General features: G+C 40.0%; 1 protein-coding gene across 3 annotated transcripts in view; it reads right to left on the bottom strand.

Annotated features, from left to right (window-relative positions):
• Positions 1-25,733, bottom strand: part of LOC126919335 (uncharacterized) — a 292,145-nt gene that overhangs the window by 222,535 nt on the left and 43,877 nt on the right. The window contains exon 1 of one of the 3 annotated variants that reach the window (XM_050728408.1): positions 12,221-13,116. The exons of the other annotated variants lie outside the window; for them this stretch is intronic. The gene's annotated coding sequence lies outside the window, so the exon portion shown is untranslated. Of the gene's footprint in view, positions 1-12,220; positions 13,117-25,733 lie in introns of those variants that run through there. 3 annotated transcript variants of the gene reach the window in all.

Here is a 25,733-nt window from a genome sequence, read left to right as displayed (position 1 = left end):
AGAGGAGAGAAAACGGAAGATCTGATAGCAATAAATGTTGGAAAACGAAGGAAAACCGATGTAGATATAAGGAGGAAGGGGAGAAGACGCGAAATAGAAGACGTAACGCGAGACAAATGAGAAACAAAGAGATGTAACGAAGAAAGTTGAAAGGAAAAGGATAATCCGGTGGGAGTAGACACGAGGAAAGGAAATATGGCGAATGGAAGGAGGCACGCGAGAAGGAAAGAGAAATTACACGGGACGTACTAGATGGAAGGTATCCGAAGGGACGATGAATAATCGCGTCAGATTATCTGAATTATGCGACGCGGCGCGGCCAAGCGGAGTTAAATTATTGGCCGAGCTTTCGTACATGTCGTCCGGCCAAGATTTTTCCTGTCAAATTTCCTCGTTAATAATTTCGAAAAAGCGAGCAACGCGCCGCTGCCGACCGTTTTAATCACTGCGAAATTCACAATGTGAACGCCGCCCCTTTGAATAATGCGGAACTGTAACTGTTCGCTCGACAAATTTCGTGTGCAATTTTACATATTCCACCGGCACAGGCTATTTAACGTACGCGTATCGTTTGTGCAATTTGACCGGAAATACATTTCGATGAACGAACGCTTATGCTCCAATTGCTTTTTAATAACAGCTAATACACGTGAAAATGTCGGAAGGAAAATTATTCGAATCCGGATACACATCTTTTTTCTAAGTTCCGAGTATCAGTTCCCTTAAATTCTGGCAAATTTTGCTTATCTTTTTTAAAAAACATTGACTTTTATCTTGGAAATTTTAACAGTCGTAACGTTCGATTAGAATTATTTGTATGTTACCTTTTATAAAGAAGGAATTAATATTAAGATGTAATGCAGAAACGATGGATTTGTGACAGTACAGGATAATACGATACACGTCAATTCCTTGCTACTTATTACTCCTGAAATATCTTAAGAAGTAAGATCTTGCTTTCATATTTGATATTGTTGGATGAAATTTTGAACGTATCATTGCTTGAATTTCAATTTCATAAATGAATGCTACTGTTTCGATGGATCGTTTTCATAAAAATTAATATTCTTCAAATAAGAGATTTGAATAACCAATTCTTCATTTATTCTTCTGTTGTTCAACCTTGAAGAATCTCTTCGATTTTTATATTTTATCTTTTCATCTTTATATCATGTATACTATATTTTATAGGTAGTATGACGAAACAACTTATCTACAACGATTATCAATTATATAGAAATGAAAATTCAGATGAAAGTAAAAAAGACTATTTACTCTGGCCAATAAAATTCCGATGAATTAATAAAAAGTCGGAAAAACTTCTAATAAAGATCTAATAAAAAATGATCTTTGCTCGAGGAACGGCGAAACATTTGCAGAGCCGATCAACGACACATCTCTTTCAATTTCCGCGAACGATCTAAACGATGGACAAGGCGGAAATGAGAGAAAGGATAGAACGTTGTTATTACTCCGTTTCACGGTCATTCATTGCGAATGCATAGAATTTTTCTTTACGATGCACGCGAGACCCGAGCCACGGCAATAAATTTCGTTCACGACTCGCACCTTCCAACTACCCCCGCCAGTTTCTGTTAATTTATTCAGGCAAGTTACCATCCAGCCAACGAACAATCGTCGATAAAAATTCGACAGCTCTGCTAACGTTACGACAGTCGTTGTCCAAAATTCATGGATTGAACTCTCTTAAAAAGAAAAATACAAAACACAACGCTGCCTTCGTTTACATAAACCTGCCTGGTGCGTCGTTTATTCTTCTTTCCTTGCGGCGCGTCCTTATGTTTTACGCACTGATTACTTGTAGCTCAATGGTAGTTCCCCGGCGAACAGGAAATATACAAATAAATAATTCCATCGTTGAACAGCAACACGCTACCAAACGATCGACTAAAACTTTCTTCCCCGACGAAGTAACGAGAAACTCGTCGAACTCGGATCCGATCCATCAACCTGCAAGTAAACTCAGGCCACGCTTGTTCCTCGCTTAATTCTTTCCAATCTCGCCAGGAAATAACATTCAATCCCACAGTTGGTTTCTCGCAGCGCCGTGTAGCGAGTCCTTCTTCGACCAACAACCGCTAGAAACATCGCTCCTATTGCGCTCGCTCGGCAGACCAAAGCTTCGTGCGAATACACGGCAGAAGAAGAAAAAGGCGAGAAGAAAACGGCGAAGGAAAAAGACAACGGCGTGCACGACGCGACGCGACGCCGACCAGAAAGATCGTCAGCCGAGCGATCACGTAACGAAAGGTTTAGGGGAAGTTTCGCGCCACCCTAACAACTCCACTCGAACACGCTCGATATCCAAACTCTTGGCTCGTGTTCGCTCCAGTAACCGAGCCAGTTACGCTGCAAGGACGTGCAACGTTGTTAGAGACGTTAATTAAGGAGCTTCAAGTATCGGCCCTTCTACCTTGTGTGCAGAGAAGGAGTGCCGTGTGTTCCTGCAGAGATGAGATTGTCGGATCGGTTTCGTGAGATCACGCTGGCAACGAGACACGCATCGCCACGCTCCGTGTACACACGTGTAGTTTAAGCAAGCCGGCTAGCGTTATTGCAAATGTTCAACGTAACAAAAACATCTCTCTCTCTTTCTCTCTCTCTTTCTCTCGCTCTCGCTGGCAATTGTTTCGATGAAAGCTCGTAGCCGAGGATACGGTGTAGAGTAAAATTCTGAAAACTCTTGCACGCGGGTAATCTTGAAACGGTGTACGGAGACCTAATCCAATGAAACGCGGAGAGCGCAAGTGGCGAGAAGAGGATTCGCCGAGAACAAAGTTTAAAGCGAACCTTCGGCCGGTAGCAGATAGGTCGAAAGAACCAGGCCGCGAGTTGAACGATTGTTTTTGCTTGTACACGGGTTAACTGTTTGCGAGGCGAATTGGATTCGGTGTTTCATTCTTGCCGCACCGAGTTTCCAAGTTTCGATGCTGGCGTATCGTAGTATTTCGTTTCATCATCCGGTTCTCGATGTTTAAAAGCGTATTTAGCTATGCTTTCGACGTTTTGTTTGGTTTGAGAAAAGATCTGAAGCGTATGTTTATCGTCTGCCGAAACGCAACTCGGTGCACGATGGTAAAATTGAACTCTTTCGGTGAAATGGGTCGAGATGATGTGTGTGTTAAATCGAATATGTGGGAATGCGTGGCACGATCGTGATTTTTCTACATGCAAAAGTAAAGAGAAACCTGGCCGGCAACGCGGAACATGCTACGAAGAAGATGTGAAGGAAGTTGATCGAGAATTTACGAAGATCAAGGGTACAAAAAATGATAACGACGCTTCGTGAAGATTATACCAACGACTTAGCTTACTATCGCTTGCCATGCTTCAATATCACTCGTCCTAATATGATCGTAATCATTTTTTAAATTCTCGTCAATGAAGATGCTACATTTTGTCTACAGATGCACTTTTTTCTTATTCTTCCTTGATATCTGCGCTATCGAAGAATGATAATGATCGCATAAGCAGTTACGTGCTATACATTTGCTGGTGAAAACATTTGTCTCGCGTCGATCACCGATGCGAGACGAGTCGTAAACAGAAAGCAGTAAACGGAACGCGTTAAACAAGGATTCCGATAAATTTGATTAACAAGATAGCGTGTTGCTGTACTCGAAGTTGCCGTGCTCTTTATCTTCTTTCTAAAACGGGAGTGCCATGTTATTCCCATTCTATAAATCGTTATTGATTTATCGCCGTGACGACAGAGAAGTTTTTATGGTATTGTAGTATCGTGGACGAAGAACCTGGGAAAATTATAAACAAGCGGTTGCGAAACGTGTGCGCGATGGGGCTAAGACAAAAGACGCGAGGCTAAGACAAAAGACAAGGGGTTGCTGAGAGACAAAAACGAATCAACAGTCATTGTGAATCGAGAAGTCAGAGAGTGCGAATTGCGTTGTCGAGAGAGTGTAATCCTCGTGAGAGAGCGTTGGATCCGTGATGACGAGAGATGCAAATTAACTACCTAGTTGTCTTAATTATAATACGTTATTGTGATTAGTTCACGTTAAACAGCCATTGTTTCCTGTTTAACCCCTTAACCTACGATTTACGTTCGAGAATTTTGAATTATCGCAGCCTTCGAGCCATTCGCACGACTTGTGTGATACGTACTACGGGCTGCGCCCGTAGTTGTGGGTTGAGGGGTTAACCGGCATCTGTTTAATCCATTTACCGTAAATAAACTAATTGTGGCAAAGGTCCTACAGTATTTATATATTAAATCACTTTGCATAAGCGAATCACAGGAGGAAACATTTAGAATTTTAAATCAGTGAGATAGCCACAAGAGGATGTTACCCATGAGAAACGTTTGGAAGAGAACCTTGCTGATTTCAAGGGTTCAATTCGATATTCCTGTTCCATGCTAAGTCGCACAGAGTGCGCGATAACACTTATTTGATAAATACGCTTTGAGAATTGAGTTGGATTGAATACAGTCAGGTAATGGAAACGCTTAAAGGCACTTTGTGAAACTGTTACATGTAAGATTGTAAAGCGTTTGCAACTTGGCCATTGTGTAGCTTCGATTTAATGAATGTTTCACAAACGATCCGCTCTCTCTCTCTCACACAATTAGACCGGATTATGTTCTTGGATCCGCGTTAACGTTTCCCGATTCACCGGCTTCGATATCACAAATCGAATTGCAGAGTAGATGGTGCTTGAGATATCTGCGTGATTTAAACTATCACTTCTTGTATGGATCGTATCTAAAATACGATGACGAAACGTGTATCGGAGTAAGAGACAGCAGAGGAATCAGTTTCAGAGTTTCTTTCTTCGGGATTTTAGGATTCTAGGATTGCGTTCGAACTTTGGAAAAAATCCAATCGTTCTCTTGACATTCGGTTCGTTATCGTGAAAGAAAGTGTTAAGATACTGACTTTCGTTAAATCGTTACAGGCTCTTGTTGCTCGTTACTCGTGAAAACGCACGTATTTCAAATGACGATATGATAATGAACTGTGTTCTCGTTTAACTCCTTGCGGCTTCGTTCCCTTGGCAAATGGATTAAGTTACAGCAACGTAATCTTTTTTCCATGCGTATATTACACTTTTGTATACATCGTTAATATTCAGCTGTATTTGATAAATTCTGTCCAAGCGTTTGTCAACAGTGACATTATTTAAATCCATGACTGATATTTACGTAAATAGAATGAAATTATTAAGGCTAAGCGACACGTAAATGAACTTTTAATAAATAGAAAATATCACAGCGTGCAATTAAAAAAGATACTTTTGTCTGAAGACTTGACACTACCGAAGAATATTGCAAGTGTACATACCTTGAGCGTGTGGTCCGAATAATAGTAATAATAATAATAATAATAGTAGTTGTAATAATAATAATAATAGTGATAATGGTAATGATAATGGTGATGATAATAATAATAATAATAATAATAGCGCGAGGAATAGCAATCATGGGAGTATAAGGAATCCAATTTCATACAGTTGGAATTTCAGGCACGTTTGACGGCTTAGGAATCTCAAAGGCAAAGAAAAATCAAAACTCCTGGAAATAATATAGGAAATATCGTCCTAACGTTAAAATGGACCACAAAGGCTTGTTAAATTCAGCTTCATTATCAAATCAAATCGCAAAGTGTTTATCTTCGCGAAATTGATTTTGAAATAAGAAATTAAGACGGTAAATTTTACCGAATTGACAAAGTGATTGGTCGTAATTCGAAGAATAACGGAATTAAATTAAAGTTATATGATCGTATACTGATGTCATCTGTAATGAGATAAGCTCTCGTTAATATATCAGTTTGTTATACGTAATAATACAGGGTGGTTGGTAACTGGTGGTACAAGCGGAAAGTAATCATAAAATCATTCGCTTGACTTTTATTTATAGAGCCATATTAAATCAATTGTCTATTCTGAAGAAATCGCAAGTTGCGAGCAATTGAAGGAAAAGATTATCGTAGCCTTTCGTACTTTAAAACAATCGAATACGTTAGAAAGTGTTCGTAGAAATTTAATTAGAAGAGCAGAAGTATGTGTACGGCAGAATGGGCAACATTTTCAGCAATTTTTGTAATAATAAACTTTATGATTACTTCGTATTATTTCATTATGTATTCCTAATTTTCCGTTAAGGCAAAAACAAACTTAAACTGCGGTAATATCCATCGAGACAACGATCTACAGTGAGATCCGTTATAACGAGTCGTGATAAAGTGCACGCGTACCGAGCGAAAATTCAAAGTCGATTTTCTCGAAAAGAAAGCCTCAAACGAAAAATTTTTACTCTATATTTTCGACTCCTTTTTTCGCGTAGAATCACCCCCTTTCCGCTTGTACCACCAGTTACCAACCACCCTGTATGAAAAAATATAATATTAGGTTGTCCAAAAAGTGTCTTTCTTTCGCAAACGTGTTTTTTACAACAGTGCACCTTCATACAAACGTGAAACCAAGTCTGTGAAATGTCGCGGTGTTTATCTCAGCAGAACAAAATGAATCGTACGTAATTCGACAAAATAATATAAACCAAAAAACGTCGTGCGTCTATCATTTCCTCGTAAAACGAAAAAAACTTTTCGGACAACCTGATATAATAAAATTTTGAGTAAAAGTCTGAATGTTACTCTTAGAAATATCTTCGCAAATATATTTTTGTAAGGCAACAAAAATACGAGATGCTCCTTTTATCGCATATAAACAAACAACGAGAACGTCAGAGTTTCGATAATCGCGACAATTTGAACGATCCAAGCTGAAATGTCAGCTTCCGATTGTCGAATAAAATTTAACGTGCGACCATGTAATATTATGTCAGATGAGAATCAAATCTGCCAGATTATACATACATATATTGATCGATCAATATTTGATATTTCCTGCGCTTAATGAAATTCAATGTAAAATATACATCGACGACAGTAATTATCGGAACCCATATCTTTCGAATAGACAGATAACAATAGAACAGTCAGAGGATAATGGATGGAACAATGGTAATGGAATATTTATCGCGTTACAACTATCTCATTATACGACATTACAGTCGATCACTGCATGAATATTGATGTGGATCGTAATTTCATTTCATATAAGGCAATTGACAGTTATATCGATTCCGCGGTATGCTCTACATACAATACGAAGAAACTTTTTGTCGGGTTACGATCATATGAAAATTAGTGTGATACAGGGAGAATTTACGATTTGTATTTCGATATTAACACATTCGCTGCCGCTCACCTGAATTTGCGTCATTTTAAATTTCCTTTCTGATTATCGCTAACGTGTGAATCCACGTCATTCCCAGTAAATATCTCACTTTCCATATCAATTTCGCCAGATACCTCAAAATAGATACCTTTGTTGTATCAATTTTCCCTCAAATCGTAAATAAAATGTTTATAAATCTCGAAACATCGTTCGAAGAAGTACGAACGCTATATCATATTTAACTCGAAGGTGACAGAGATCCAAAGCAGGAAGGAAGGTCAAGGTTCGCGCGAGATGTACGCAAAAAGGATGCCTGGCGTCGTAGAAACCAAAGCACTCGAAATATGCGAACGACATTGCTACGACATTCGAAGGAGTAGAAATATTTGGTAAGAACGAGTCGGCACAGCGTAGAATCAAGTTCGGGAGTTGGAGGTTGGCTGGCAGATCGACGAAACAGGAGATTCCGTTTAAGAGGCAGCGAATACGGGTCAACAGGCTGCAGCGATCTCTCCGCTTCCTTCTTCTCGTCTATATCACGCTATCTTGATAAGTATCCTCTTCCTCGACTGCCGGTGAGAGACGGTATGAATACACGAACATAAAACGCGATTCATCGCGAAATACTCGCGTGGCTTCGCACAATGGATTATCGGCGAAAGCGGCAAAGCGTGCGCAACGCGATGAATAAAGCGATGCTGCTGCGATTTCCTTGCCGTGGGAAACCCCCGGCGGAGATCTCCCCTTTTCTATAATTGCGGCGTATCCTTACGTTGAAATCTTGCGAATCAGACGTGCTTGGTCGCAAGTTTATTTCGTTTGCGTTTGTCATTTACGATCGCATCGATTGCCAGCTGATTAGCTGCGACTACTTTGGGTCGAACAACACGCACGAACAAAGGCTCTGGTACTTTGAGGCACATGGAAACCTACGTTTTCGGCATCTGAAAGTTAGTATCCTAATGCCTTGCAGCGAGAAACAATGATCCTGGTACGGTTGCAGGAATTACCTTTGGACCTACAGTTTAACCCTCGGGCGACTGTGGTGGATTTGTCTCGATCCAATGTCACGTTTGCCAAAGTGACGTATGTAAAAATTATACCTTTTTCCAAGCTGGATTATGTTATAGATAAATACTGTTTATTTATATTTTGCTACCAATTTGCTCATATTTACGATGTATTAAAAAATTAACGTAGAAAGATATTGATTTTTATTTTCGTATATTTTTTCAAAAAATCCATTGTGAGAATTGAAAACAGTGAGTTTTGTAAACAGAGAATCATACACGAAAGTATCGTAAAAACGAGGAATATACAAATTGCACGCAGGACGATCCATTACTGTACTCCGCGTCGATAGACCTGGGATTTTAAAACGAGTTCCGAACCACCAATTTTTGGTTCCAGGTGTTCGATTCGTATTAGGATGTTGAATAAGTTGGTCCCGCGATGGGTCCATACTCTAATGTGTAATTTATAAATATATAATTATATAATTTATAATGTGTTTTATGAATACGGAAGAATAAACGTTTGAGACTACCAAAATAATTATGCAGTTTCGTGGCTTCTTCCAATTTTAGATATTTGTCTCTATTTTCATAATTTTCGATTTGAGTTTGATTTTAACGAGGAAGAATAATTTGTTGTCTTGAAGGCGAACAACTTTTTAAACCGTACAAGTACTTTCGTTTTTACACGTTTCTGGTCTTATCGATTTACCTATTTGATAATTAAGCGAATTCAATTAAAGAGATATTACAACTTTATCTATTTGTACAAAACAGAAGAGAATAATAATAATTCTAATAATAAGTCGAAATAACAAGTGATTTGTCGAACCGGGGCCAAGTAATTGAAATCGAGGAAAGTCGTTAATACCGAAGTTGTTGATAGTGATATCGGTGTTTTATTATTAAAAGTACGAATTCCGACCGGTGCAATTAAAAAGCCGACACGCCGAATTGATTTTTACATTACACACGTGTAGCTACACTTTTTCATATTTTATTTTATTTATTTATCGCTGCAGTATTTTATTACTCTTCCATCGCACATCCATCGTAGACAGTTTATTCGCGGCAATTATAGATTCTCGCTGTTCAAATAAAACAGATGAGAAACCGTAATAAACTATAATTTCATTCCCATGAGTAAACAAAATTTCTGTTATATACAGTGAGTTAAAAAGAAACATAGATCGACGTTAGAAATGGGAATAAGTTGAAGGAAGGAGAAGACGCGAATGGGAAGGCCGCTTATGCGGAACAATGAGCCTCTAATACCAGCATCAGAGGCTCCTATTACAATCAACCGCGTTATTGTCCTATGCCGTGGGCCACTGAGCTGAACCTGGAAAAGGCGGTCGAGATTAACGAACGAACCTCGCCACCGTGGAATTAACGAACACAGACGCTCCTTTACCTGCAACGGATTGCATACACGAACAGCCAGTGCCACGATCGGCCTGTCTAAACTCCGATCGTTTGGATAGCAAGCGAATCGGTCCAACACTTTGCATTTTACGATAGTATAGGTGGACTTTGCGATTCTACTCTCGGTTCTACTCTCCTTAGTTGAAATATCCTGTCAATCGCTCTAAAACAACCGGAAAAATTGAAAAAAACTTTTTTTCTTTCTTGTGGAATTTTTGTGTTTCCTTCGATTCAACGTATTTTATCGTTATCGAGACGTTCGATGTTAATTTTTAATTAACCGAGGATCGAGGAATTGCATATTTGGATCTTAAGCTTTCACGATGATCGATGAACGTCGTGCCTTTGGTTCTTCGTTACGCGTATTTCACTTGCTCGAGGAGACCTGAAGTTTCAGATTTCAGGTGCCCAGTCTCGTACGAATGCTAATTTCAAAATGTTTCCTATTACACGCGCAATATATTCATCAAAGGTATCTACAAGTATCTGAATAGTTTCGCGAGCCTGTATAGAAACTCTTGCAGTTTTATCGGATTTTGATCGTTTTATGAAAAATTGAAAAATTCAAAAATGTACAAAATACACGTGATACAGGGGAATATAAAGAATATCGAGAGCGAAGCAGCTGTTACAATCTCTCCTAAGTGAAATCAATCTTTATATTTTTGTTGTTATATTATACAAATAGTTATGTTAGTAAAAATATGAAATTTCGTAAAAATATATTACAACAAATTTATCAAAGTGTCCGGATGCTTCCCAGGCGGTAGCGTGTAAGTCTGTTCCACGACTTTCTTGCCGACCTTAATGAAAGTAATAATACACGCGCGGAGATGTAAAAAAAAAAACAAAAAAACAAAAAGAAAGGTAATTACGAAATAAAAGGGAACGAGTCGGAGCTTCTGGAAAGTTCGAAAATTTGGTTAGACCGTTCTAACGACGCGACAGGAGAGCGGCTGTCCCTCGAACGAAGGTTCGAATTGCAAACGCGAGTAGCAGTAGCTGCGGTAAGTGCAGCTCCGCAGCAATTACCAGCCATTAAGCAGATAATTCGATCCTCGGAGAGAACACGGAGGACGTCCTCAAGGGTCGTGCCTTCGTCCTCTAACCAGTCATATCAACGACTAATTGCCGACGCTGGGAAAAAAGCGTCCGTAGATTGCCGTTTCTGAAGACTGGCCGGAGCATTTCGAATGAAAGAAATTGCTCCACAGATATAGAGCAGCTGTATAAAGTAGCTTCGCTCGTTAGACAATACGAAATAGGCGCTTGAATTTACCAAAACATCCTCCTCCAACGATTAAACGTTTCTTTTTGACATTTCTTGCATTAATTTAAGATTTGTAGCGACACAGCAGTCAGTGCTGTTGTTTTGCCTCAGGACATTGACTCAGCAGAAATGTAACGATAGACAAACTCCGGGCAAAACAATGTCGCCGCTACATGCAATCGTCGAATGAAGACGAATTCAAATTTTCCGACTTCTCCAGTATAAATAAACTGGACGTTGAACGACACACAGTATCACATAGTATCGTACGGTATCTACACAGTACCTCTGAGTATCTCCGAGTATCACGAGTATCTAACAGCACTTACAATATCTTCGAGCGTCTATCGAGTTACGCGATTTTATTTGGCGATTTATACTTTGTACTAACGTCTCACGTATACGGCTGTATATTAATTAATTATTCTAAATATATTCGACGGTTTCAACAACGAGCAATCTCGTCATTAAACCACACGTACCAACGTCCTCATCACATAAACATCTACAGATTATACCGAGTTGTCAATCGGCTACATATTTCCTCGCGTTTCGTAATATTATTCGTTTCGCGTGGGTATCGTAACGTTTGTTCGAATGTGTGTCCCATCGAACTTGGTATTCGTCGATAAGGAATGTTGCTGTGATCGTGAAAGTTGTTCAAGTGTTGTATTTTTCGTTCAGAGATATTCGAAGTTTCGAGTTTCGCGCATCAATTGAATTCCGCTTAACGACGTTCGCAACTACCAGCTCCATCTAACGGTTCGATGTTCACTACTTTGGAAAAATAGTTTCCCGTCATTGTTACGTAAATGTATGCCATAAATGATAAATTCGTTAGTTTGAAATCTTTGACTCGGGGTACTTTCGTAATTACCGGCGCCTGCGATAAAATTGAAGAGGTAAGGAATTAGATGAATTTTTCAACAGCTGAGTTTCGCATCACATTGCACGTAATGAAACTTACATAATTATTACGAGGAAAGATTTCCTCTTCAAAAACTACTTTACGATGATGTTTGAAAGTTAAACATTTGCTGTTCCGCTTCTGTTGCTCGTAATGGTTCCTCCCTTGCCAGCTACTGATGCGTTCACTCAATATTGGCCTTCGTAATAATCCGATAACTCTCAAATATCGCGATATAACTTTTAATTATACGACTACACAAGTTTCCAATTAACAAACAATCCGATTAATTGGTTAAGAACGCTTCGGTCAATAAGCTGATGGAAAACACCAGCAAGAACAGAAGCTGTACGATTCGTCGTTTTAACGACGCCTGATACTCACATCAACGATATCCAAACTTCTCACGATTTGATCGTAAACATCCCAAAGACAATGCCGCGATACCATTCTACCATTACACATCTTAAAATCACTCCACAAATCTTCCCGATATTCGCTACAAACACCCTTTAAACGTATTTATACGAACGTATCAAACAAACACGCGACACCACAATATCCAAACGTGTCACGATTTTATCGTAAACATGCCAACAACAATGCTGCCATACCATCCTACCATTACCCGTCATAAAATCACTCCACAAATCTTCCCGATATTCACCACAAATACCCTTTACACGTATTTATACGAAGGTAACAAACAAACACGCGACACTACTCTCCGCTTTTCTCTGTCCAACGCATCGAAATCTTAGTCACGAACAGGGTGGTGTTTATATCGTATTGTACGATCCCGATGGTACCAGCGAGGCTGTCGACATCGGCGTTTCATACAGCACGTGTCCAGTCGTAAAATACACTTTTAATTCGCCGACAGACTGTGATACTCGACCTGGTTTCGACTTGGTGCGAAGGCGGAACGCGTAACAGAAGGAAGATCGTAAAGGGTTGAAAAAAAAAGAACGCGTGTATCCGATGGGTCGTGAAACGACGGCCGAGACAGGCCACCGGTTTTGGTGCGTTAGTTAAATTACTGAAATAAATCAGGGCCATTGTTGCACGCTGGCGTTGTTTTACGATTTGACCGAAAATACGGGCGAGCGCGTACAGCGTGTCCAGTCGGCCGTGTTCGGAAGAGCGCGTAATTAATATACAGCTAGGTGGTTGTGGGCTGGCGAAGAGCAGCAGAAAGCGAGAGGAACAACGGGATTTGTACATCGGTACGATTATGCGACAAATTACACCGGCAGTGAGAACCGCTTCGTTCGCTGGCTACGCTCGTATCTTCGTGATGCTGGGAATTAAACGAAAAAAAAAAAAGAAATAAAAAATAAAATAAAACAGAACAAAAGGGAATGTAACGAAGCGACACGGGAGGAGAAAGAAATTTCGTTAGCACAATTCTCGTCTTGCGCGAGACGCGACAGCCCAACACGTTTTCAGCTGATCAGCGAGTCCAGGAGAAAATGAACGAATACTTGACGAAGTGACGCTCTCGTCGGTGAAACGAATCCGCGGCGGAAAAATTCTATTGTTTGGAAGTTGACCGTGTTTTAATTACGCTTTAGCGAGCCACAGCTTTTTTGCTGCTGCTCCGTAGCTGTATAACGTCATTGTCGCATGAATCTGTTTGTCGACTGCGAGTTTATAATTGGCGGCAACTACGCCACACCGCTGGATCAATGGATTCGTTGGAAATTACGTTTCGCTCGGAATTTTATAACGGTGTTTGAAGGCACACCTGTTTGCGCGTGTGTGTGTGGAATTTAATTCGTCGAAATTGGAGAATCGACTATTTAACGTCGATAGATAAGTATTGAAATTTGTGGAAAAGTTGTACTAAGTTTGTTATGCTTATATTCATATTATACATGGCTTATGTTGCTTACGTTTCTTTCTCAGCTTATGTTAATACCTCGATATTATTATACGTACTCGTGTATGACGTAATTTATTAATTCCTCTTTCATGGAAATGTTGGACTTCCTATTGAGATTAAGGAGCTCGTAACAAATACAAACTTTGCCAATGTCTGTGTTGTACAGAGAAGACGAAACAACAGGCTAGCCTCCTTTAATTTATAATATTTTTTAACGAAATATATGCACGGAAAAGAGAACATGGATTACGCGGAAGCTAGAAAAAATAAGCCATTTAGCCACGATAGCAACTTTCATAATATTTTATTGAACGTCATGTTCGACATTAGCAAGAAGCATCGAAAAATACCGGTTATAAAAATCATCCGTAATATACTCGAACGTGTTCCATTCATTTTGATAACAATACTGTTCTGTCAACTAAATAGATATTCGATCGTTTAATTCTTTTTAGCGAACAGCAATTTTTCCAATTTTCCAGTCTACTATTAAAAAGAAATAACGATATCCGATAATTCAGAGGCTACTACAAATTTAATCATCTTTTTGATAAATGCATTGGCCGAATCCAAAAGCTATATGAAATTTGCACAGATTTTTCCTCGTAAATTCCGCCGACCGTAAATTCAATAAACATTTAATCGGGCAAAAAACGAGCGATCACGTTCGAATCATTCGTCGATTAATCAACGACTAATCGACACGGTGGCAAAAATGATTTTATTCTCGGATTACACACTGAGAGCCGGTGCTCGCCAACTTTTCGAGATGTCTATTTGCACTTTAGGTTCGACAGTTAAGAAACTCTTGGACGAACACTGTGAAACGGTACTTAAATTGTTTCAGGAGTGGCCGGAAGAAGGACGGCCGGCGCAAGTAGTCTGCAGGAAAGCTTCTTCAAACTTGAAATCCGCCACAGGGTCCATGTCGCTGACGTCGTTCAATTTTCTTCGATCTGACCGTCAAACCTTCCAAGTAAAGACGAAACGTTAGTTGCTGACGTTGACTGTCTATCGTCTGTTCCTTCGAGCGTTTATTTACAGCGAACCAAGCAATTGACGAGGAAATTTCGAAAATTCCCGTATGACGTCGTTTTATGCGTAACAAGGTATCTTGTTAATACGTACAGAGGATATTTCATTTATCTTAGTTACTTTTATCAATAAAAAAAAGTTGTGTCAGGATAAAGTTAATCGGTTGAGAAGAGGAAGCAACTCGTAACTTGTGATTTTCAAGAAGCTAACTTTTCCAAAGTTATCATCACGTTGACTTGTTTTTCCAAACTGCATCGCTCGCCACTCGCTCCATAACGTGGTTAGTTTGAACGTGTCTTATAAATTCATTATCCTCTTGTTCTCCTAATTATTCAAAGGAATTTTGTTAAAATTAGTTGTAGTAAAAATAGACGCTTGAAAGTCTTCTGGCCAGCTATTCTCCGCCACGTTGTACAAATATATCGTTTCGTGGCGTGTAAAGTGAATAAAAAATATTTTAAAGCATTCGCTGGTTTTCTGTCCGTTCTGTACGTGTCTAACGTCGTGCACGCGTAACAATAAATAAACGCGAAAGAAAGAAAAAGAAAATCGAGGGAGCACGTTCAGCAAGAGGTAGAGCTACACGATCGGAATTATTCGATTACAGAATCGACAAATCGTGACGACCGCAGCGTCAACGTTGTTAACAGGGCACAGTATGGAATGGATTAATCGAGCGTGTTACACGTTTACACGATGAACCGGATTGCAGCAAACCAACGACAAACGGTGATTTCTAGTAACGACCAGCTTCGGCATTACGTTTCCACGTGAAACCCGAAAACCATGTGCCTCGCGCACCGGATAACTTTCTGCCCAACTTGGGAATCTATGCAACCTCGTGGAAAACGAAAGGGGAACAGCCATGAATTCCGCTGATTGATACTTGCGTCTGATTTATTTATTATCTGGCGTGCAAATTTGTAAGAAGGCGACAGAGGCTAATTGATTAAATGCGATTTTGTCTTTGAGTTTGTCATATAGAAAAGGTCCGTACATATAAAAAGACTGAAATATCTGAATACCAATCAACGATTCGTTTCTCGCCAATCTAATAGTACTAGATACAACGTGATGTTCTAATTAAGATATTATTGCAAGATTTAGGTTTTCAAGCAACGAATACTGAATATGTATGAAGAAGAAATCCTCTTATGACTTGCAAACTAATAACGTGTACTGTACAGTTACGAATGTAAAATCGGGATATTTCAGAATTCCTCCGTTAAAATAGGAAAATAATGAAATAGTTTTCGAATAGTATCGAATACGAAGGACGCTAGAAAGGAAACGTTGTACAGAAATTCGATAACCACGAATTCTTCGTTTATCAAAATACTCTTAGGTTAATATCTCGAATTAATATAACGTTTATTACCATCATCAGGTCCAATAAAATCGTAGCTATAACAATAGCAATATAGACTAAATGTCGTTTGCGTTTAATTTATCTTCGTTTCGAAATTGTCGACGATAGCTTTGTCGCTAATGCAGAAAATTATTGTCGCTGTCCCTGCTATCCCATTGTTACATACATAATCACGAAATTTCGATAAGCGCGAAATAATTCCCATGTAAAATTACTGAAATTAATTTAACCAGATATCGGCGATCAAAGGGACTGTACGATTTAGATTTCCCCGTAACATTCCATGCTACGTCGAGTGAGGTAATTTTTTCATATCAATACGATCCAACTCGTATCGAATCGCGATTAAACATTGCAACTCGGATCTCAAGTTTCGCGTGAATTTCTTCCTGTGCTGGAAATCGAAAGAAACCTTAGAACATGGTAAACATGGCCCAGGCAAAAAAGATGGAAAATCCAGTAGAACGGAAATTTCCAATCAACATCTTGGCATGGTGGCGGGCACGTTAGCAATTAACGTTACAGCGGCACACCACCGTGAACAATCCTCGATAATTACGTATCGTCGAATCCTCGTCTTCGCTCGGTCCAATATGCAGACAGATTGGCAGAATAATTAAGTCTGGGCCACTAGAATGGGAGGACGCTCGAATGCTGCAAATTAATATCTCGTTCGCGCCATTCCTGCTCGTACCATCGATCCGACAGGGATCTGAAATCAACCGGGTCGTGGCGCATCCAGAATCGCAATAGCCCTTACGAACCGAAGCACGGAAACCCGGTTTGCATTTGAAATAGCATCCTCCGAGATATGATTCCGCTTACCAGAGATTGTTAACCGCATGGAAACGCTTTTTCGTCTCCACGTCGGATTAAGTTGCTCGTGGTCCGTTCAACCGAGAGTTCCTTTTCGCTCCTGTCCGTGACTGTTGGAAAAATACGTTGCTTTTCTATTTCCCGGACATTCGTCTTTCATTTTCATCTCCTTCCTGTCTAATCTGTTTTCAAAGACAGATATCTTTTTATCGAGCGTTTGAGACATCAATGGGGCTTCGTTTCCGCTTACGCGAATATATTAGGTTGTCGGGAACGTGTCTTTCTTTCGCATGTTTTTTACAACAGTGCACCTTTACACAAACGTGAAACAAGGTCTGTGAAATGTTGCGGTGTTTATCTGAACAGAACAAAATGGATCGTACGTAATTCGACAAAATAATATAAAACAAAATACCTTGTGCGTCTATTATTTCCTTATAAAACGAAAGAAACTTTTCGGACAACCTATATATGTACACGCGTATATTGACTACTTGTACAGGATATTTGGCTACTGATTTTACATAATTTAAGGGATGATTGTTGACGTCGAAATAAAACGAAAGTCAGGAATACAAAAATTGCGTTTTCGGCTTTGTTCTTCAGTTATTGATAATTAAATATCCGCCAAGATACCCCTGCACGCGAGCAAACCTCCTTACACGAACGAAAGGAGATTAGCCTAAGCAGCGGGGCGCACAGTGATCCTCAATCAGAACGACACGCGAGCTGCAGCTTGTATGTAGCGTACACAAACTGCATGTAGATTTCGTAATGAGAGTAACAGTGAGATATATGTGGAATGGTAAGTTGTAGGATAAAATTTTGGTACTGTCATAGTGAGAAGTCGCTGTTCTGTCGAATCAAGTATTCAAGATCGGACATTACATTTTAGGGAAACTATTGCGATTTATGCTATGTATTTCTTTGTACATCGCGGTTTTCGCATGGAATAAATTTGATGAAACACCTAATGCGTATGTGAACGTGTTCTAACTTTTATCTGTGAAAATAATAGAAAAGACAATTTTTATATTATCGATAATTATATTCTCGAGTTTCCTAAGCCAGCAAGTGTGTCTGCGTTCTTCGAAGCTACACGTTTCAAGCTTTAAAATCTAAAGTAACAACAAATCTCCGGAAAATCAAATGGGAAACGATATTTTATCAGACAATATGAACGTAACGATAAACGTAACTTAAATAGTATAAATAATCATCGTAAAGAATCTCATTATGAAAAACACAACCAAGTAAGTTCATCCAAAAAATCAGACACATAGAAATATGCGTATAACACGTGTGTTCTTCGTGCTCCTACAAGTTTCATGGTTCTCGTAAAATACACGGTGTCCATGAAACGACTATCACCGTGAGGACGGAACGTGGACATTCTACCGAGATTTTTCTTGATAGATCTACAGAGAAAAGGCTGGTCAACGGTGGACCGCCTCTTTCGCGTGTCGTCCTTCTCCTGTAATCCCTTAAATCCTTCAACGGAGCGATTGTTTGCGCAGATGGAATCGCCGGAATAAAGATGACCCCGACTAGAGAAACGTAATTACCCTAAAACCGTTGGAAACCCTAATCAACGAATTAGTACGATAGATCTTGTGAAACGGATAAAATTCAACAATTAAATTCTTAAGATCTGGGCGTTAAGAAAATTCAGTTTGAACACTGTTACTAATAAAATAAGTGAATCTTCTTTAATCTTATCGCAACGAAGTCTTATCTGTCTGACCTGGTCGTCACTGAAAGAACAACAAATTCAAATTCTTTTCTTCTACGTTCTTCTGTTACCTTTCTTCTTAAAAAGAAAGACTCTTTCCGTTAAAAGGAAATCCTAATTGCTGGCTCCAATTCGATGGCCAGAAACTGTATTACAAGTATGCTCGACCTTTGTCTCGTCGAGCAACGATAAAGAGAAGGAAAACGCGGAAAGAAAGGAAGAACTAGGTCGTTTTAAACGAGGAATACGAAACAGTGAATAGGGATTAAAAGCAGCGCGAAGATAAACGACGTTTCCGAAGTGAAACGATGAATAAATCGAGGTTGCGCTCGCCCACACGACCAATCGATGGCTGCGTTATCGAAACTGACGCGCGTATATGTACGTATTCGTAGATTCGGTGTTTCTAGAGCGGACGCGAGAAACAGGAATGCTAATTTCGCGTTATGACAGGAATACGCAATTAAATCCATCCCTCGCACACGGTTCATCTTCGAAACGAATGCCGTTTGTGACGCGTTTTCTCAAGTATAATTTGAATTTAAAGTTTCGAGGATATTACTCGCGGAACGCGGTTTACGTGCTTTCCATTGTCCCTTTAACGTTTAATGGTTCATTTCGCAACTATTCCTGGCCTGTTCGCATCTACGAATAGCGCGCCAATTTCCTCGTGTTTCAAAAGTCTCTTTGTGCCACGGCCGAGTAATTTCTGCATGTGAAATATACGAAATCACAGCCGACTTTTGCGAGACTCGACGGTGTCTCGAGGAAGATTTCTTTGATTCGGAATAAATTTTGTCTGCTTCTAGAGACGAAATTTCTAATCCTTAACCAGTGGGAAACGAGAGGCTCCTCTACAGATCGACGAATTACAAGCATAACAGCTGCGACACGTTGAACGATAAACGTATAAGAGGGGAGGACAAAGCGGCGAAAACATCGGGCAAAAGGACAGGGAGCTAAAATCAGCCGCGTATTGTGCTCAATCATCGGCAGTCTGCAGACGACAGAGGAACATCGCAGGAAGGAGCCACTAACGACCGAGTTCCGCTGTTTTGCTAATTATCCAGGCTCATCCAATCTCACTCGGTCGACCCACCCTTTATCCTCCACTGCCTAACCCCCGTTAACTCACTCTCCACCCCCTTCCTTCTTCTTCTCTGTTTCGCGTCCAGCTATTTCGCGCATCCTTGTATCGCGCTCCGTCACGAGAAACGATCGTTAGTCAAGAAAGCCTCTTCTTCCTTTAGCCTTTCTTTATTTCGCTTCTGGGCCAGCTACTTGGGGATTATCGATCAGACCACCGAGCCACGTGTGACTGCAACGTTCGTCTTTCAACGTGCTTCTTCCCACTCGTTAAGAGGCAGTTTAAAGAGAGCAGGAGGTTCGAGAAAAGATCGGTCCCGCTAGTCGAAACTGCCCTTATACAAAGCTCGTGTTCCTGTTTGCGAAAACCAGTCGGACCGTGTAACAAGCTGTCTTTGTCCCTTTTCGCTCGTTTTTCCGCGGAGATCCCTTTTCTATTCTGTTTCGTCTCGTTGCAGCTCGACCTACGCGAATTTTCGTCCCGGTGGAATCCTGCTTGAACCGTCGCTTTTTGTCCGGACTACTCGGCGTCCCGTTCAGAGAAACGAACGACCGATGCCAAGCCTTGAGACGCTCCATTTCAGACAACTTTCGAGCGTGGCTCCGCTGCTAGTTAATTCGTGAAAAAGTTTGTTCCTACGCTGACATTTTCTCAGCAGAGGATAAAGTTGGAACACAGCACCGCGATAAATTCTCCTTTTTCCTCGTACGTCAATTTCGTCGATGATTTACCTGTACTTCCGAAATTATTCTATCGTCCGAGGAGAAAAGAATTCATGAAGAGACTGTCCCATCTCTTAGATCGAGAATGTTATGCTTTTGTACTTGCGTGGTAGCTAAAAGCTAAAGAAAAATCCACGTAATCTACGAATATACGTAAGGACGAAAGAAGAATGAATAAACGATCGATGATTCATATTTCGTGAACCGTTCGAAACTACAAAAATACAGATAATTCTAAGCGATTGATACTCGCCGTATGATGCCTTCGGTCTACGACGAATCTCGCAACGCTCGAGCCGCTGTTCCAAACGATGGCAAAGCATCCGGCAACTCGCATCGATATTCATCGCGTGTAAAGTTTGTTAGAAAGAGACAGGGAGACAGAGGAGGACAGGGAGAGAAACGGAAGCGACGAAAAATAATACTTTGATCTAGAAGATGATATAGCGAGGAAAATTATCCATAAATCGTGTCGCGGTGTCGCCGGAAGCGTCGGGTCATGGAGCCGGGCCGAAATTTTCACCCTCCGGAGCCCAGATATCGGTCGTGTCCTTTTTGTTTCGCCTAAAGCCGAGGCCTCGGTTTCCAGTTGCCGCCACGAGTTTCGCCGACTCGCAAACTTTATCGGGCTCCAATGATGCATCGTCCGGAAATGGCGAAGGTAGTTCCTGGCCGGATGCGCACCACATACGTAGAAGCTTCGCTGCGCGTACGTGTGCCGAGCTCGCGTTATTCCCTGTCTAGCCATGATACAGACCCCCCGTGTGCATAAATAGCATCGAGTCCACGGCAAACGAAATTCCTGCTACTTGTTTTATACGTCGTTTTGACAGTCGAATGGATTTTGGTTTTTCAGAGGATACGACCCGATGAGAAGCGTATTTATTACACTTGCAAATATTTCCTCGGTAATTGTTATCGTTTACTTCGATCCTACGGATTGCGAAATATTTACGAAATGCTTGCTGAAAATATTCTCGATATAAATTACGGTACGTAAATTCGTTTCGTCTAAAAATGGAAACAACGTCGACAGGGTAAAAAAAGAAGAGGTCGTAATATCTCTTCCGATCTTCTCTCGAGCAGAAAGCTTTAATTGTTAAACGCTTAAGCTTTGCAAAATAAATTCTTGTTTAATGGAAATAGAAAGAAACTAATGGCAAAGTGCAACGTTTGGAAAAAGTATTCGATCAGATGTGGAACAGTTTTGAAATATGTATCATTTCTTTTACAGTAAGCTCTCCGGTATCTTTCTTTTTCAATATGCACAATGTTCGATACACGTACGTCAAATGCAAACATTTCTACTGTGATAAAATACAACTACCACGTAAAGTTCCCTCTTTGTCCTACACATACATACACACACACACATATATAAAATCTTTGTTTTATCGTTACGTACGGATGCTTCAATCCTTTCTGTGTTCTGCAATTTTTACGTATTACTCTGAACTGTTTCAAATCATACATACATGAAACAAGATAATGAACAGAAACGTGGCTTGTAGAGAAATATCGTTTTTACTTATTTTAAATTCTTGCAATTTTCCAGCTATAGAAAATTGTAAAACACGATCTTTAGAATATTCCTATTTCATTAACATTTATTGCCTCGATTCATGAATATTTATGTTTCTTAAATACCATTTTGCGCTAGCGTTGCCTATGAGAATATTTATATTGCTTCATAGTGTAATTTAAAATTTGATCGCACTGCTTTATTCATACAAATAAATTTGAAGTAATATTTTGCAGTTATATCGTCTTTCCAAAGTTATTAAACCCATTTAAATAAAATCTATCGTTAATCAGATTTTATTCGATTATCTGCTTTTTGCTGGCCCATGCAAATTGCCTTTATTCCTTCCAATCAGTGACTTTTAATTCTTACAAATTAATGTAATTTGACTAACAAACGACGCAATAATAAATATTCGATTTCATATGGCCTCAAAATAAGTAATAAACAAATCAATCAATTTTTTCACAACTTTCTCACATTTCAATTTTTTTTTATTTCTTAAACACCCCAGTCCTTTTGGCTGTCAAATTTTAACGACTTATGGTTAATCCTTCTTATAATTCTGTTCGTAGGATTTATCAAAAACATGAAAAAAGGAAATAAAAATACAAGAACCGAGGGAAAGACCGATCTGTGCAATCATAATGGAACTCTTCTACCAAACCAAATCCCACAACCGATAAAACGGCAATTGGGCGTGAAAGAGGAACGTTATATTCATTATTTTCCAAAAATTCGTCAAATATACGCGACATCGATCGTTCACCAATACGAACACGGAACGAGGAATTCTAAAATTCAATTAGAAAAACGAGCAGTCAGAATTCTGTAAGCTTTCACGCATTATCGCAGTCCTCGTCGTTAAGCCGAAACCCAAATCGCAGTTTGGCCCGTTTCGATGTGCGATTTATCGGAACAGCTAATCCTGGATGTTGTTCGTGTATCCGACCTCTTCTCGCGGGTCAAAAAACGCTGAAACGCCATCGTGGTCGCATTTGACCTGCATTCTATCGCAATATTCCTGGCGTTGGAGTTTCGATGTTGTTCCATAAGCACGTGACGGTAGTGAAGAGATACAGGCGTGTAAAATACGTAGCCAGGTATCGTGTAAAATTAGCGAGGAGAACGATGACGAAAGAGAAACGAAGACTTTGAATGTTCGAGTTTTTGCGTACGCGTCACAGATAAAAATAAATTCCAATATGGAACAATCGAATGGTGAAAATATCTTTATTTCTATTACGAGCAGAAAAATATTTCCTTTCGGAAAAATATTGAAACACGTGACGACTATTTAAACTCTCTGTCTCTTCGATTTTCGTTGTAATACCGTAACGAACCGACGATGAACATATTCCGTGAATAAATTTACTCGCCAACCAGATATTTCGAATGGCTGATTAATTCGAATAATTATCATGGTAAAAATTTATTCCTATAATACTCGACTCTGCCTCAGTTCAGTAACGAACGAGCGAATTGTTTCTTCCAACGCGTTTCGCAAGTGGCCTTGATCGATCTTCGTTCTCGCGAAAATCTACGCGAACTATTCTTAGCTTGGCCTTTATCGCCGCGTTAACATACTTCTCCGAGACGTACAGCATATCGTTGATTTTCCGCGTGTCGTAAATGTTTCCTTCTCTTCCCGAAGACAGAATCCGCATCGCGTGACTCGCGTAACCGTACGCTGATCTCGAGCACGAGAATTAATGGCGGGCTTTGTAAACGCGTCTCGGAAATGTGGCCAGTGACTCCTCCGCGAGGTGAAACGCGCGCCGGGCAACCCTCGTCTTCGTTAATAGGGGTTTCACGAACAAAATCTGTATTCCGAGGAATTCGTAGACCAATGGTATTCCTGATAATACGAATAATTCACGATGTTCGTGTTTATCGCGTTCTGCTGTTCTTTATCTGTGAACAGGAAGAATAAAATCAAGATATAAGTTGTTTGTCGATAAAAATTGAAAGAAGCGAACAAATGTAACGTTTCGATTGGAACGGATAATCGGATTGCGGATTTTTATGCGTTTGCGGAAGATCGAAAGTAAGAAAAGAAGGAAACGAATCTGCAGTAGCGTAAATCGCGATATCTATGGTATAATATCGATCGGATTGCCGATAATACTTGAACGACTGGAAAAGAATTTACGACACTCTGCTACAAGCTGTAAAGCCATCACTAAAACGAAATGACTGTATCGCGACGAATGCTTAGGTAAGTAACGCGGATCTAAAAGCTACTTGCAACTTTATACGCTACTTCGATTGACTTTAATAATTTAAGCTGGAACATTCTCAAAGAAATTTCGCAACGCAAATGAGATACGGATAAATTAGTCGATCGACGTAGTTAAGGTAAATGCGTTTTATCGTTAAAAGCTTCCGGGCTTAAACGTTTACCAGCCGCGAAATCTGGCAAACACCGGAACTTCTGGTCAAAAATACACGAATTAGTAAATCACCGTGCGTAAAGTAACTTACGAGTTTAAAAAGCGAAAGACCTTTGAAAGCACGCTTTGGCGTGACAAATAGACGAAGTAATATTAGTACATTTGAGAAATAAATAGACAAATGCGTAATACAAATCAAAGTTGAATCTCGTAATTGCATCGGGCTCTTAATGTCAAACTACGTGTCGTTGAAATTTCTGTCTGTTCCGAGCGTTTCATCGCGAACGGACGCGTCAGCCACGTAACCGCGTGAATCACAACAGGGTAAATATCAGCGCAACGGCATAACTAACAAGTATGAAATTCCCTCGTCTCCAATTACATGAAATAATTATCCAACGGGAAACTCTCAAACCATAGATAGATGGCAAGCCTGACCGGTTTGATGGCAAGCCGTACGTAGCTCGTCGCGACGCTCCCCGGACCGTTTTATTCCGACCCAGCCGATGAAACGTTATTTAGCGCGAATTCGTAGCTTCGAGAACTTTCTCACGATTTATGGAGGGTGAATCGCGATTTGACACGGAATTGCCATTGTCACAACGGTAGACGAGCGTGCTGGTATCCGCTATTTCAACGTCGACTCACGTGGCTGTTGGTTTGCGATAACGCCAGAAAATTACACACCTATACGGTCATTGTGTACGTATAGACGCATAGACGCGTTTCATTTTCATACTTCGCTCCTCTTCGTTGAAAATTTCCGACGATCTCTTCGAACGATCGTTAAGTTTGATAAGAATCGATGGAAAGGCGAGCGAAGGCGTATTTTCCCGTTCGATGTCTCCGGATCGTTTGAACAAAATATACGTTTGATTAGTTCCTGGACATTTGTCTCTTGGCGAAGATACAACGTAATTACAAAATCGCGAGTAAAGTGACAAAAGTGTTGGCGAAAATATTGCAACGATTAACGTAGAATATTTTCACGGTGATTATATTACTGTTGTGATCATACGAAGTTTCGTTAACGTTGTAACGAGACACGATGAGAAGTTGCAAGATATTTGTTGTTTAAAGATACGCGAAATAAGAGATTAGCGTGCAGTGTGGTTGTAGCGGCGCATGAGTCATAGGACGATTGGAAATGAGAGTGACTCGTGTTGTTGTTCCTCGGACGAATATCAACACCGTTTCAATTTACGAGATTTAAAGATAAACTATAACTCCGGACAAAACAATATCGCCGTTATTTCAACGGGAATCAAATTTGAACTTTCTGTTACTCCACCGATCAATATAAATAGACGACGAATATCTTCCGTAAGACCAGTTT

Source organism: Bombus affinis, chromosome 8, assembly GCF_024516045.1.
Source record: "Bombus affinis isolate iyBomAffi1 chromosome 8, iyBomAffi1.2, whole genome shotgun sequence".
Lineage (NCBI taxonomy): Eukaryota > Metazoa > Arthropoda > Insecta > Hymenoptera > Apidae > Bombus > Bombus affinis.
Note: the sequence above shows the minus strand (reverse complement) of the source record. Positions and strands in the feature narration are given on the sequence as shown.